Below are 14,684 nucleotides of genomic sequence, written 5' to 3'. Positions count from 1 at the left end.
ATGAAAACTTTAAGACAGAGAAACACATAAGAGCCATACAATGGGCATCGATACCATTACCTCTCATTAACCAGAAAAAAACTACATCCTTAACAATACGAGTTATCCAAAAGCTAATGGATAATATGAGCATCAATTCCACTACCTCTTACATGCCAAGCAAACACTCTACAACTTGAGCTAGTTCCCCTGTACTTTGACCCAAAATTTTAAGACAGAGAAACTCATTACCAATATCATTAATTTGCATTTGACCAGAAAAATACAACATATGCAGTAACATCCTCAACAACCCAAGTTGTCCAAAAGCAAATGGAGAACGTGGGCATTAATCCCACTAAATATTACATGCTAAGCAAGAGGTCTACCACTTGAGCTAATTCCCATGTGCTAAAATTGAAAATTTTAAGACAGAGAAGCTCATAAGCGCATGACAATGGTTATCAGGATCATCACTTTTCATTTGATCAGAAAAATACTACATATGCAGTAACATCCTCAACCATTGGAGTTGTCCAAAAGCAAATGGAGAATGTGGGCATTGATCCCACTGCCTCTTACATGCTAAGCAAGCGCTCGACCATTTGAGCTAATTATCCTGTTCTTACACTAAAATTTTAATAGTGAGAAACTTATTAGCGCCCAACAATGATTATGAAGATCATCACTTTTCATTTGACCAGAAAATTCTACCTATGCAGTAACATCCTCAACAACCCAAGTTGTCCAAAAGGAAATGGAGAATGTGGGCATTGATCCCACTACCTCTTACATGCGAAGCAAGCGCTCTACCACTTGAGCTAATTCCCCTACACTTTGATTGAAAATCTTAAGACAGAGAAACCAACAAGCGCCTGACAATGGTTATTAATACCATCACATTTTATTTGACCAGAAAATTACAACATATGCAGTTACATCCTCAACAACCCAAGTTGTCCAAAAGCAAATGGAGAATGTGGGCATTGATCCCACTACCTCTTACATGCTAAGCAAGCGCTCTACCACTTGAGCTAATTCCCCTGTATATTAGTTGAAAATTTTAAGACAAAGAAACTTATAAGCGCCTGACAGTGGTTATCAATAACATCACTTTTCATTTGACCGGAAAAATACTATGTATGCAGTAACATCCTCAACAACCCAAGTCGTCCAAAAGCAAATGGAGAATGTGGGCATTGATCCCACTACCTCTTACTTGCGAAGCAAGCGCTCTACCACTTGAGCTAATTCCCTTGTATTCCAATTGAAAAGTTTAAGATAGAGAAACTTATGAGCTCCTGACAGTGGTTATCAATACCATCACTTTTCATTTGACCAGAAAATTACAACATATGCAGTAACATCCTCAACAACCCAAGTTGTCCAATAGCAAATGGAGCATGTGGGCATTGATCCCACTACCTCTTACATGCTAAGCAAGCACTCTACCACTTGAGCTAATTCCCCTGTATTTTAATTGAACATTTTAAGACAAAGAAACTTATAAGCGCCTGACAGTGGTTATCAATAACATCACTTTTCATTTGACCGGAAAAATACTATGTATGCAGTAACATCCTCAACAACCCAAGTCGTCCAAAAGCAAATGGAGAATGTGGGCATTGATCCCACTACCTCTTACTTGCGAAGCAAGCGCTCTACCACTTGAGCTTATTCCCCTGTATATTAATTGAAAATTTTAAGACAAAGAAACTTATAAGCGCCTGACAGTGGTTATCAATAACATCACTTTTCATTTGACCGGAAAAATACTACGTATGCAGTAACATCCTCAACAACCCAAGTCGTCCAAAAGCAAATGGAGAATGTGGGCATTGATCCAACTACCTCTTACTTGCAAAGCAAGCGCTCTACCACTTGAGCTAATTCCCTTGTATTCCAAATGAAAAGTTTAAGACAAAGAAACTTATGAGCTCCTGACAGTGGTTATCAATAACATCACGTTTCATTTGACCAGACAAATACTACATATGCAATAACATCCTCAATAATCCGAGTTGTCCAAAAGGAATTGGAGAATGTGGGCATTGATCCCACTACTTCTTACATACTAAGCAAGCCCTCTACCACTTGAGCTAATTCCCCTACACATTGCCCAAAAATCTTAAGGCAGAGAAAGCAACAAGCGCCTGACAATGGTTATTAATACCATCACATTTCATTTGACCAGAAAATTACAACATATGCAGTAAGATCCTCAACAACCCAAGTCGTCCAAAAGCAAATGGAGAATGTGGGCATTGATCCCACTACCTCTTACTTGTAAAGCAAGCGCTCTACCACTTGAGCTAATTCCCTTGTATTCCAAATGAAAAGTTTAAGACAGAGAAACTTATGAGCTCCTGACAGTGGTTATCACTACCATCACTTTTCATTTGACCAGACAAATCTACATATGCAATAACATCCTCAAAAACCCCAGTTGTCCAAATGGAAATGGAGAATGTGGGCATTGATCCCACTACCTCTTACATGCGAAGCAAGCGCTCTACCACTTGAGCTAATTCCCCTACACTTTGATTGAAAATCTTAAGACAGAGAAACCAACAAGCGCCTGACAATGGTTATTAATACCATCACATTTTATTTGACCAGAAAATTACAACATATGCAGTAACATCCTCAACAACCCAAGTTGTCCAAAAGCAAATGGAGAATGTGGGCATTGATCCCACTACCTCTTACATGCTAAGCAAGCGCTCTACCACTTGAGCTTATTCCCCTGTATATTAATTGAAAATTTTAAGACAAAGAAACTTATAAGCGCCTGACAGTGGTTATCAATAACATCACTTTTCATTTGACCGGAAAAATACTACGTATGCAGTAACATCCTCAACAACCCAAGTCGTCCAAAAGCAAATGGAGAATGTGGGCATTGATCCAACTACCTCTTACTTGCAAAGCAAGCGCTCTACCACTTGAGCTAATTCCCTTGTATTCCAAATGAAAAGTTTAAGACAAAGAAACTTATGAGCTCCTGACAGTGGTTATCAATAACATCACTTTTCATTTGACCAGACAAATACTACATATGCAATAACATCCTCAATAATCCGAGTTGTCCAAAAGGAATTGCAGAATGTGGGCATTGATCCCACTACTTCTTACATACTAAGCAAGCCCTCTACCACTTGAGCTAATTCCCCTACACATTGCCCAAAAATCTTAAGGCAGAGAAAGCAACAAGCGCCTGACAATGGTTATTAATACCATCACATTTCATTTGACCAGAAAATTACAACATATGCAGTAAGATCCTCAACAACCCAAGTTGTCCAAAAGCAAATGGAGAATGTGGGCATTGATCCCACTACCTCTTACATGCGAAGCAAGCGCTCTACCACTTGAGTTAGTTCCCCTGTATTCCAAATGAAAAGTTTAAGAAAGAGAAACTTATAAGCGCCTGACAGTGGTTATCTATACCATCAGTTTTCATTTGACCAGACAAATACTACATATGCAATAACATCCTCAATAATCCGAGTTGTCCAAAAGGGTAATGGAGAATGTGGGCATTGATCCCACTACCTCTTGCATGCGAAGCAAGCGCTCTACCACTTGAGCTAATTCCCCTGTACTCAAAAGGAATATTTTAGGACAGAGCAACTCATAAGCGCCTGACAATGGTTATCGATAGCATTACTTTTCACTTAATCAGAAAAATACAACATATGCAGTAACATCCTCAACAACCCAAGTTGTCCAAAAGCAAATGGAGAATGTGGGCATTGATCCCACTACCTCTTACATGCAAAGCAAGCGCTCTAGCACTTGAGCTAATTCCCCTTTATTTTAACTGAAAATTTTAAGACAGAGAAATCCATAAGCGACTGACAATGGTCATTAATACCATCACATTTCATTTGACCAGAAAAATACTACATCTGCAGTAACATCCGTAACAATCGGAGATGTCCGCAGGCAAATTGAGAATTTGTGCATTGATCATACTACCTCTTACATACCAAGCAAGTGCTCAACCACCTGAGCTAAAACCCCTGTACTCATAAGAAACTCATAAGAACCCGATGATGGTTATCAATACCATTATTTTTCATTTAACCAGAAAAATTCTACATATGCAGTAACATCCTCAACAATTTGAGTTGTCCATATAACTTTCAATAAGACAATAAGAACATTTTAAGACAGAGAAACTCATAAGCGCCTGACAATGGTTATCAATACCATTACATTTCATTTTGCTGTGAATTTGGATTTGGCTCGCTACAAAAAGCAGGGAACCTGTTCTCAGAAATGTTTTAGTGCATAGGGAAAATAATATACACACACAGATAAATAATGCACGCTGTTTGATTCTAACAAAGTGTCACGGACAATTGAAACAAAATCCAGTCTAAGGAAGAACATTTTCATTCAGACACACCACGAAATAAATCCTCCCTTATGAAACATTGACACAAATGCAAATTATTATTCTTTTGATTACAAATGTACAGTCTGGGCGTTCAAAACTTAGTTATACAGCTCGAGAGTCTGGTCTTTTCCTGTGAATGAATGCAATGCTTGTCCGTGGGCCCGGTCGAGTGTGCTATTGTGTGCCCTTTTAGGAAAAAGGAAGGGTCTTCTGAATGAAAAGGTAAGGGGAAATAACTTGGTAGCAGGGCGGTAGCCCACAAGGACATTAATGTAATGAAAGGTCTTCAAGCACATTCCGCCCCTTACGGTATCATTGAAAAGGTAGCTACTCACTACTGCAATTATAATAGATGAAGGTCGGTCCCTGGGAATTTAAACCGCCTCCTCAGTCCTGGTCAGAGGTTAGTCAGTGCTAATAGCAAAGTGGTTTTCTGACTATGAGAACAATTAGGTTCAAATGTGTGTTTGCATTGCATTGCCAGCCATTGCATTTCATAGATGAAGCATTAAAGAGCAGTAAAACTGCTGTAGTACAGAAAGAAATCCTTATTCAGATCACGCGTTGATGAAGTGACTTTTCATGTGGAAAAGCTTTTTTTTTGCGAGGCAGAAGCATTACTTCACCACATTTTCTAGGATTTATTTTCAGGCGTTAAAACGAGCACGTGATTATAAATCGAACCATGATCACGTGGTTTCCGACTTGGTTTTGCATGTGGACTCAGATGAATGTATTTGTTGTTCTTTTTTCAAAACTTTTTGGGGGCAATGACCTCACAATGAGTTTTTGAAGAACAGAGGTCAAGCTGTCTCTATTAGGAAATGCTACAAAGAAGATAAGTATTTTTGCGCTGGAAACAAGATTGCTTTCTTACATAGACTACGCATGCAAATTTTTATAAAGCCGAACAAATTGATCGTGCTAGAACATAAGCCAGTGTTCTTTACCAGATTTAAATCACAAGACGGCATTTCAGAATAAACCGTCGGTACGTGTTGTCTTCCAGATGCTAGCTAACTGTATCCTGACATGAATCGGATATTTTAAAAGAGAAAATGCAATCTTGGTATTTTATTTGTTGACCATCGCAAAATAAAACTGTCTGAAAACAAAATAAATTTACTTACCGACGGTGGAAGAACCGAAACCCTTCGAAGGGTTCCAGCCCCGTGCCCCTACTGTCATAATCTATGAGTGCACTTTAATTTCAAAAGGGCTGTCTTCTGGAAATAAAGATTGAACTTGATTCAATAATAAATGAATTAATTGATAAATAGATGCAGTGTCATGAAAAACTGTTTGCTTCTGTCCTTGTTTCTGTGTTTGTGCGTATTTCACACTGACAACAGTTTCAGATCATCAAACCAATTTTATTATCGCACAGAGATAACCCAAGGAAAAACAAAATGTCGTTACTAAAATATTTAATACATTTTTAAGGCACAATAAAAACCCGGTCCTATGTAAAAAAGTAACAGCCACCTGAAACTAATAGTGAGTTGGGCCACTGTTGGCAGGTACAACACAAATCAAACATTTACAATAATTGGTAATGAGTCTTTCACAACACTGTTAAAGAGATTTTGTCCCACTCTTCTCTGCGACATTGTTTCAATTTTGCTATATTGGAGGATTTTGTAGTTGATTCTATGGCTGATTGGGAGCCGGTGGACTTGCTGAAGGACAAGGATGATGTGATGGCCAGAGGGTGTTTTGGTGATGATGCGTGCAGCAGAGTTATGGACAAGCTGAAGTTCATGAGGGACGTTTGTAGTAAACCGTAGAGCAGGAAATTTCAGCATTGGTTAAATTAAATACAAACACACTATTTTCCACTGCGTTTACATGCTTTATTGAAGAAATGGGCTAAGCGTGTTGCATTTAATGCAGTGCGTAAACCAATGAATTCAACTTGTTCATTGTTCTCAATAATGATGAACACATGATTTAATCAAGGTAATCATTTTAGTTTAAATCTTGGAGATCTTATTTCATTTGGTGATGAAAGTTAAATCTGCTAAATCATCCTTGCTTTTTTTCATAAACACTTGCTGTGTTTCCTCAATGATAAGCAGGATGACGCTAAGCTTGTCATAAGACTTCTTGTTGCGCTGACATCAGACCATCTCCCTGATTTGCACTTTTTATTAGCGTGATTCCTAAAATGGGGATCGAGGAGTCTGTGTGTGTATATGTGTCCTGGGTATGTGAAAGGTTATGACTGATACAGGCATCACCCAGGCACTGGAAAACATAAACTCCACACAGGGAGGCCAGTACCTAGGATTACACACAGACCTTCAAATGGTGTGGCAAACTAATAACCAGTTATTCACATTGCCGCTTTAGTGTATATTTAAATCATACTTACTTAAAAAAAAACAGCACAATAGCTTATTGATTTCAAAATGACCTCATCTATTTGAAATTGTGATCATTTCCATAACTTTTGAGGAAATGTGATTTTCAACTGTCATGAGAAAATCATTCACATGATCACTGTCTAAAAATACACTTTTTCAAAGTTCTCGTTGAAATTTACCAATATGTTACATATGTAATTACTGAACATTCTAATACAAGGCAGATCTTTTAGTGGTTAAATAATCCTATTTTAACCATACTTCTGATAATTGCAACCTGGTATTAACATAATAGTAACATATTACAGACAGTATTTAAGACAGTTAAAACATGTTCTTTGTTCCTTTATCTCTTTGTTTCCTTATCCTCACTGTAAAATGTGGAACTGAAGTCGTACAATTTTGTTGTCACAATAAATCCCATGTTGTAACAATGACAATAAAAGCACATTCTATTCTATTCTATTCTATTCTATTCTATTCTATTCTATTCTATTCTATTCCATATTAACAACACAGTAATCATGTCAATTCCTATTTTAGAAATGCAAATGTATACTGGTAGCCATTTGCTCTAATCATTAACAAAAATTAAGGCTCTCAGCTTCCAAAAGGTTGGTGACCCATGTTTAACATTATTCTGTTTCTTTAGATTTTTTTAGGCAAGTATGGGACCTACGGCATCTTATTTCATGCCATATCATGTGAAAACGTACTGTACAGTGTAAACAGTTATATATAATTGTATTTCTGTTACCACTGACTGTACAATAATATCACAATTTCCTTTTTTGAACTAAACTTCAAACTTGAAAAAAAACGCAGGGGAAAACTAAGAATAATAGTCAAGTCATTATTATTTGTATAGCCCTTAATCACAAATAGTCTCAAAGGGCTTCACAAGTTATTACATATAAGAAGTTTAGGTTTTTCGTATGCTATAGAGTAGAAGTGAGTTTTAAGCTTAGATTTAAACATTTCCAGTGAGGTTGCAGATCGGATCTCAGGGGGAAGAGCATTCCACAACACCGGTGCCCGGATGGAGAACGCTCTCAAACCAGCGGAACACTTCTTGGCTCTTGGGATCACCAGGAGACCGGCGCTCTCGGAAAGAAGGCTTCGGGCCGGGACATAGAGGGAAATCAGATCTGAAAGATATGAGGGGGAAAGTCCATGTATGATTTTGTATAGTAATAGGAGAACCTTAAAATCGCATCTTAGGCTAACAGGGAGCCAATGCAGGTTAGCCAAAATTGGGGTGATGTGATCGTACTTTTTTGTCCTAGTTAAAAGCCTCGCTGCAGCATTTAGTACCAGCTGAAGACTCTTGAGTCTGGTCATCGGAAGACCGGAAAGTAGTGCATTACAGTAATCAAGACGGGAGGTAACAAACGCGTGAATTATGATTTCCGCATCCGACTGAGAAAGTATAGGACGAATTTTAGCAATGTTACGGAGATGGAAGAAAGCGGTTCTAGTAATTTTCTTCACATGTGTTTGAAAGGACAGATCGGGGTCGAAAATGACACCTAAATTTTTAAGTGAGTCGTTCTGTGTGATGTGGCAATTGTCGATGTTCACAGCGGTTTTAGAGAATAAGTCACGGGACTTAGACCAATAACTAACATTTCAGTCTTTTCAGAGTTAAGACGCAGGAAATTGAGTGACATCCACTAATAATAATAATAATAGCAGAATAAAGAAAATATAAGCAATAAATATCAACGGAAATGAATAAAGACAAACATGGGTCACTATAGAGCCATGCATGTTAAACATTGTTGTTTGATTCTAGAATTTCTGTAAATCAACGAAAAATGGTAGCTTAACCACCAAAGCTGGTCCTTCTTGTATTGCAGTATTCCATGACTTTTATGATCCTTACCCTGAAGGCAGGGACACATAAACATCCCTCCATCACCTCAGCATGCAGTATTTCACCCTTTCGCCTTTGGTCCTTTCTGTATCACTCTGCGATCAACACTTAGCGATCTGAGTTCAGCTTAAGTAAGGCATTTCATTGAATTGAATTGCCCGAGAGAGGATCGATGTGCTGATTCCTGCTACCGTCGGTGAATACTGATTAACTGTGTACTTTTACTGATGCATCTGAAGGCAACATTCACACGAACACAGCCCCACAGACACAAGTACAACTCCACAGACACAAACACAACACACAAGATGAGTTCTTAGAGTATTGTAATTCACGAACCCTGCCTGGCTCTTAACCACTGGCAGTGTGGAATCGAGGTGGGATTCACAATACCAAACATCACTGGGCCTAGTTGTGTGGAAACGGCATTTAATTCTGTTTTCTGAAGACCCACCATTTGTGTTTTGAAAAAATGAAAACAAGAGGTAAAAACCACAACGGTAATTCAAGGTCATTATCTCAGGTAGACGAAAAGTCATACATTGGTGACCTCCTTTTTGTTCATTGTCGTTTTTGGTCAAAACAAAATTGATTAGAGTACACCAGTTGCCATGCTATCCAGATCTTTGAATACCCAACCTTAAAAGAAAATTTGAATAGTATATTCCCATATCTTGCCACGTTCTGATTTCTAGACATTGGCAATCATTAATACATCCATATAACTATTTTAACGTGTATCGAGTCCAACCATTCTCCCTTGCACAGTATCATATCTGTATTAAAAAACCCTCATCATAACATCATTATGGAAAAGTGTAAATAAATTAGCATAGATTACATGGAGTTAGTGAAGGTACACACTTTAGTTTTTGATTTTTTTTTTTTTACATTTTACCCGCTTATGAGCATAGAGTCCACATATAAGGTCCAGCACACGTTTCATGACATGATGTCACACTGGTATTGTTGGGAAATAAATGTCTAACTTGGAAAATGTCATTTTTATAATGCAATTCTAAGTAGTTTCTTCTGTATCCATCTGGGACGGCTCCATTGTATGGTACTTGGAAAATTTGGGGCATTGTTTAAAATACTTGCAGATGATGGGATGGGAATGATTACAACTACCAAATTTGTTTTTTGACCAATGACACTACAGAGGAAAATGTCATCATCAGCATGTTATTCAATTTGACCATCTTACATCTAGTTGAGTCATAGCTGTCAGTTTATTCTCTCATTGATGTTCAGCAAAAAGCAAGCAGTTGGTAATTCTACAATAGCAGGGCTGATCTTACTGTCTGCAAATTCGTTTACTACTGTTCCCGTTTTTGTTTTGTTTTGTTTCACTGGCGCTGGGAAGATTCAAACACAGGTTGGCTTTTGGATCCAAACCACCAGTACTCAGATGGATTATTGGGTTTTGGGAATTTGCACACACAATAACTCATATCGGGTTGAAGAAGTTTGGGCACCCAGAGTCAATCCCCGTGAAAGAATGTTAATATTGTTGATATTGATAATGTTTAAAAAAATCGCATTTCACAAAGAACTGATAAAAGTAATTTTGTTATTGTGTATCAATAGAAAAGTATGTTGAGGTCCGGTGATTCCAAAACCATTGGAAAACCTTCCATTTTCATTTCTGTGGATGAAAACAACTGGGGATTTTGTGTTGTTCAGGATCAGAATGAAAGTGGGATGTTTCTCTCATTATCTGTAAATTGTTGATGAATCATACTGCACTCAGTGGGGACTTGATGTCGAAAGGTCTAATTTAGAAGTGTTTTTTAGACACAAGGTGGTGATCAACACTTGTTCTATGTGCAAAAAATAGTAATTTAGGTTCTGTTGTGTCAGTCGCATTAGCCGGATTATTATCGTGGCAATCAGGGCTGATTGGAATGCTACTCAAGTGTGCATGTGTGTGGGCATAAACATGCACACGTTTTGCTCTGCCAGACTCGACAAAGGGATTATCCTGAGTCTTTCTCGCCAAGCAAGTGTCTGGATAAACAGGTTCAGGATCATTGAATTGCACCGCCATACACTTGGCTGACCCGCTTCACCTACGTATCGAGCTGCTGTAGAACACTCTCAGGATTTTCCAATTACTGTTCAAAACTTTTATTGTAGGATGGTAAATGTTGTTATTAAGCCTCTGTGAATAACAATATGATAGTAAATCTTCTAGAAATGGAGATCAAGTTAAAACGTCAACACTCTGGTTACACAGAAAACATTTTTTAGTCAATTCAGAATGGCGCATTATGTAGTAGTTGTCAAAGTACGTTCGGTACAGGTTTTTTTTACCTGTGTGGAATAAAACAACCAAGGAGGACTTTTCCTCATTAAATTGAACGGGCTCTGTAAACTGGGTCTATTAGTCTTTCTTTTTTCCACAGGTGTTGTCCAAAACCCGTTTTGAGTGGTACAGATTTTAGGACCAGAACGAAGACAGGACCCACTTGCGTGTGTTTCTCTTAGTTTTATTTGGAAGAAGGGAAAGTATAATACACACGATCCGTAGATCGCTGGTCGTGGGGAGCAGGTTGCTCACCCGAAGGCAGTGTTGAGAGCGGGAAAAAACAGATCTATGACGGGACGGGGGAGCAAAAATCGTAGTCAAGTTCAAAAAATGGGTCAGAACCGGGAAACAGACGGGAATCAGAACAGGAGAGAGTCAGGGTCGAAAGGCTTGCCTAGCATGAGCTGAGGTTCGCAGACGGATTGACACCCGGTGACAGAAAGGCGGGGGTTTAAAAAGTGACAGGGGGCCAATCAGCGTCCGTGGCAGTTGGCGCCAAAGGAGCGGTCTCAGGTGCCTTGCATCAGTAATAGAAGCATAGTGCACAAACACAGATTAGAATATAAGAGTGTTGCAGCAAATAAGGTAGCAAGGCAACAATCGTAATCCAAGAGGCAGGCAAGTGTTTGGTCTTCTGGTAAAGCCAAGAGTTCTTCAGATTGTCGGTACACTTGAATAACAAAAGGCTAAGACAATAGTTGTTTGGATGTGACATGGAAGATAACAAACTAACGAAAAGCCAAGGGGAAGCCCAAAAATAGAACTAGGCCTAAATTATCTGTTTAGAACCAAGATATCAGATCTGAGACTATATCGGTAAATTCAAAAGAATTAAATCAATATTTTTTTTTCCCCTTATTTTCCCCTTCTGCCAATTTTTTAACCCTATGCATATCTTAACTCAAAACGTTTTCCTACTCCTGCCTTAGAATGATTATGGGATCTATTAGTACCAATAACTAAATTGATGCCACAATGTTTTCTGGATATAAAAATGCTCAGAGTATATAGGGAAACAAATAATCCTCAAAAATGAAAGTGAAAATCCTAGTCTATGTTGCCACAATATCGTAATAACAACTCAGAATAGTAACCTCAGATTGAGTCATATGAAGGCTAGAAATGCATGTTTCCATTACACTTTTGTGAAAAGGTTGTTTTCAGATTTAAAAAAAAAAAAATCATTATTCCCCAATGTGGAAATTCCAAGTCAAGTCAAGTCACATTTATTTGTAAAGCCCTCAATCACAAGATGTCTCAAAGGACTGCACAGGTTACAATTACACAATCCCCTGATCTTAAACCAACATGCGGGCAAGGACAAACTCAAAACCTCAGCACGAGGTAAATACAAAACCTTGAGAAGGGGACTGACAAGTGGTAATCCCCCTTCTGGGATGACCAGGGTGAAATAGATTTAGCATTCAGTAACAGTACATAAAAAATAGTGAACATCAGTTACAGATAACAAAAGGTAATTTTTTGAAATTTGTCCAAAAAGTGCATTACAGCAACGACGCAGATTCCCATCTCTGCCGGTCGGTCAATGCAGACGTTGACATGTTTCAGGTCCAGACGCCAGTCCGCTTCAATATTCATCATGAATCGTCCTTCTCCCTCGTATCACCGTCGGCCAGTCAGTCGGAAAAAGACAAAAAAAGAAAAGTATGAGGTGGGAATCAATCATAAGCTATTGAGTAGAAGTGGGTGTTAAATCTAGATTTAAACTCCTACTGAGGTTGCTGATCTTATCTCCGAAAGCAGAGCATTCCAGAGGGCTGGGGCCCAGTTTGAGAATGCTCTCGAGGCTGCAGACTTCTTCTTGGCTCTTGGAGTCATAAGTAGAGGCTCTTGAAGTCATAAGTAGACATGCATTTTCTGAGCGGAGGCTCCGTACAGTAAGATAGGGGGAAACCAAATCAGAGAGATAAGAGAGGGCAAGTCCATGGAAACCATTGTATGTTAGTTAAAGAACCTTAAAGTAACATATTAAGCGGACTGGGAGCCAGTGCAAGTTAGCTAGTATAAGAGTGATATGGTCAAACTTTCTTGTCTTAGTCAAAAGTCTTGCCGCCGCATTTTGAACCAGCTGCAACTTTTGATGGTAGACTTGGGGAGACCAGTGAGCAACACATTACAGTAATCAAGCCGAGAAGTAATAAACGCATGAATTATAATATCAGCATCTGATTGAGACAGCATTTCTACCATATGCAATTGCACAACTTGCATTTTTCAAATAAATGGTCTGTTCATCTGACGTGAGACCATAAGGTGGAAGACATTCGGATGCACCACGTTGTGCTGCTTAATTATTTTTAAGTTCAAACGGGAAGGAATTGGTGAGCTAGTCTGTTGGTTTCAATTTCATGCATGAGGCTGTGGCAACCATGATTTCCCAGGTGGCCTCTCTCTCTCTCACTCACACACTTTTCCTTTTCTCTCACCGTGTCAGCATTGTTGTGATTCACAAGATCAACAGCAAAGCACTGTGGAGAGACTATGCATTTTATCGATGATACAGGGTTTAAACACAGCTGTGATTGGCGGATTCTTCATGTCACGATCCTGCAGAGTTCTGCGTCTTTGTATGTTCGCTCCCTCTCTTGCCCCCTTGCTCTCTCTTGTTCGACCTAACCTTATTTGGTCACTCACTTCCGGGTGCTTATTTCCTCCTCATAGCTGTTGGCACTTATCTTTATTATTCTATTCCAATTATTAGTACTTGTCCCCTTTGGTTCCTTGCTAGTTTATCCCTTTATCACTTTATGTCACATCCTAAGAACTCTTTTCTCAGTTTGTAATCCCTGTGTACCAAACCCTTGCCTGCCCTTCCGGATCACAAGTAGTACCTGGGAAACTCTTGGGCCGTCACCTTTGCTGTTTGGGTTTACTGGAACAGAGACGCCTCACCTGCCACTTTGATTGGCGTTTACTGGCTATCAGATTTCCTGTGTACCGAAAGATGACGGATCAAAGACTACTATTTACTGTACTAATCTGTTTTCCTGCACTTCGCTTCCGCACTTGACAAATGGTCTTTGGATGTGGGGAAAGAAGTACACATTTTAATCAGATGTCTTACTTTAAGCATAATCTACATTTAGCATTTTACATCATTTTTAATACACTCGAATTTGACCAGTGACTGAAAGCCGTATTTCACATGTAAAGTGACTGATTCTTGACAGGTAGCTCATCGGAATGCGTGTGCGCATGTGACAGCTATCTCATAAATTATGGATGACGTAGTAACGATTTCTGTCACTCTAAAACAAACAATTAAGGTCCCCCTCCCTGTCTCTTTTGAGCTTATTCTTACTCTCCTGGTCCCGCTTACTTCTTTTGAGTAATTTCAGGCTTTCATCTACACTTTGATGTTCCCCTCCTGGGTATTATTCCTAATTTGCAGTGCATTTGCATATACTTTTTTCTTTTTAAATCTAAGGCTTAAAATTTCTTTCTGTGTATGATGAGTATGTTCTATGTAAAATAAAAAATGGTAGTGATGTAAATCTTACAGCATTTTATGTGTTTGCACACACTGTGGATACTGGGAGAGTAAAGTATTTAAGTAATAATCTGTTTTACATAATTATTTTGCATAAGTGATCTCAGGAATTGCATAAGTGGTTCCTAGCATTTATCCTTTGGTGTCTTTGCCTTTCATAAGTACCCCCTCAATCATGTGTAGGTTTTGAGTTCCAAAAGTAGAACACATCCAATGTATTTCCGCACCGCTTATCC

The 14,684-nt window shown here is 38.7% G+C and overlaps 1 protein-coding gene and 1 non-coding gene across 5 annotated transcripts in view; one reads left to right on the top strand and one right to left on the bottom strand.

Moving 5' to 3' along the window:
- Window positions 1-14,684, top strand: part of LOC148355190 (low-density lipoprotein receptor-related protein 8-like) — a 245,425-nt gene that overhangs the window by 111,892 nt on the left and 118,849 nt on the right. The window lies entirely within an intron of this gene.
- trnaa-cgc (transfer RNA alanine (anticodon CGC)) lies at window positions 3,507-3,579 on the bottom strand. The gene has a single exon. It is a non-coding gene; the product is annotated as a tRNA-Ala (tRNA).

The sequence above is a fragment of the Urocampus carinirostris genome, chromosome 12, assembly GCF_059441175.1.
Source record: "Urocampus carinirostris isolate Australia breed hairy pipefish chromosome 12, RoL_Ucar_1.0, whole genome shotgun sequence".
Classification (NCBI taxonomy): domain Eukaryota; kingdom Metazoa; phylum Chordata; class Actinopteri; order Syngnathiformes; family Syngnathidae; genus Urocampus; species Urocampus carinirostris.
This window is presented reverse-complemented; position numbering and strand designations above follow the sequence as displayed.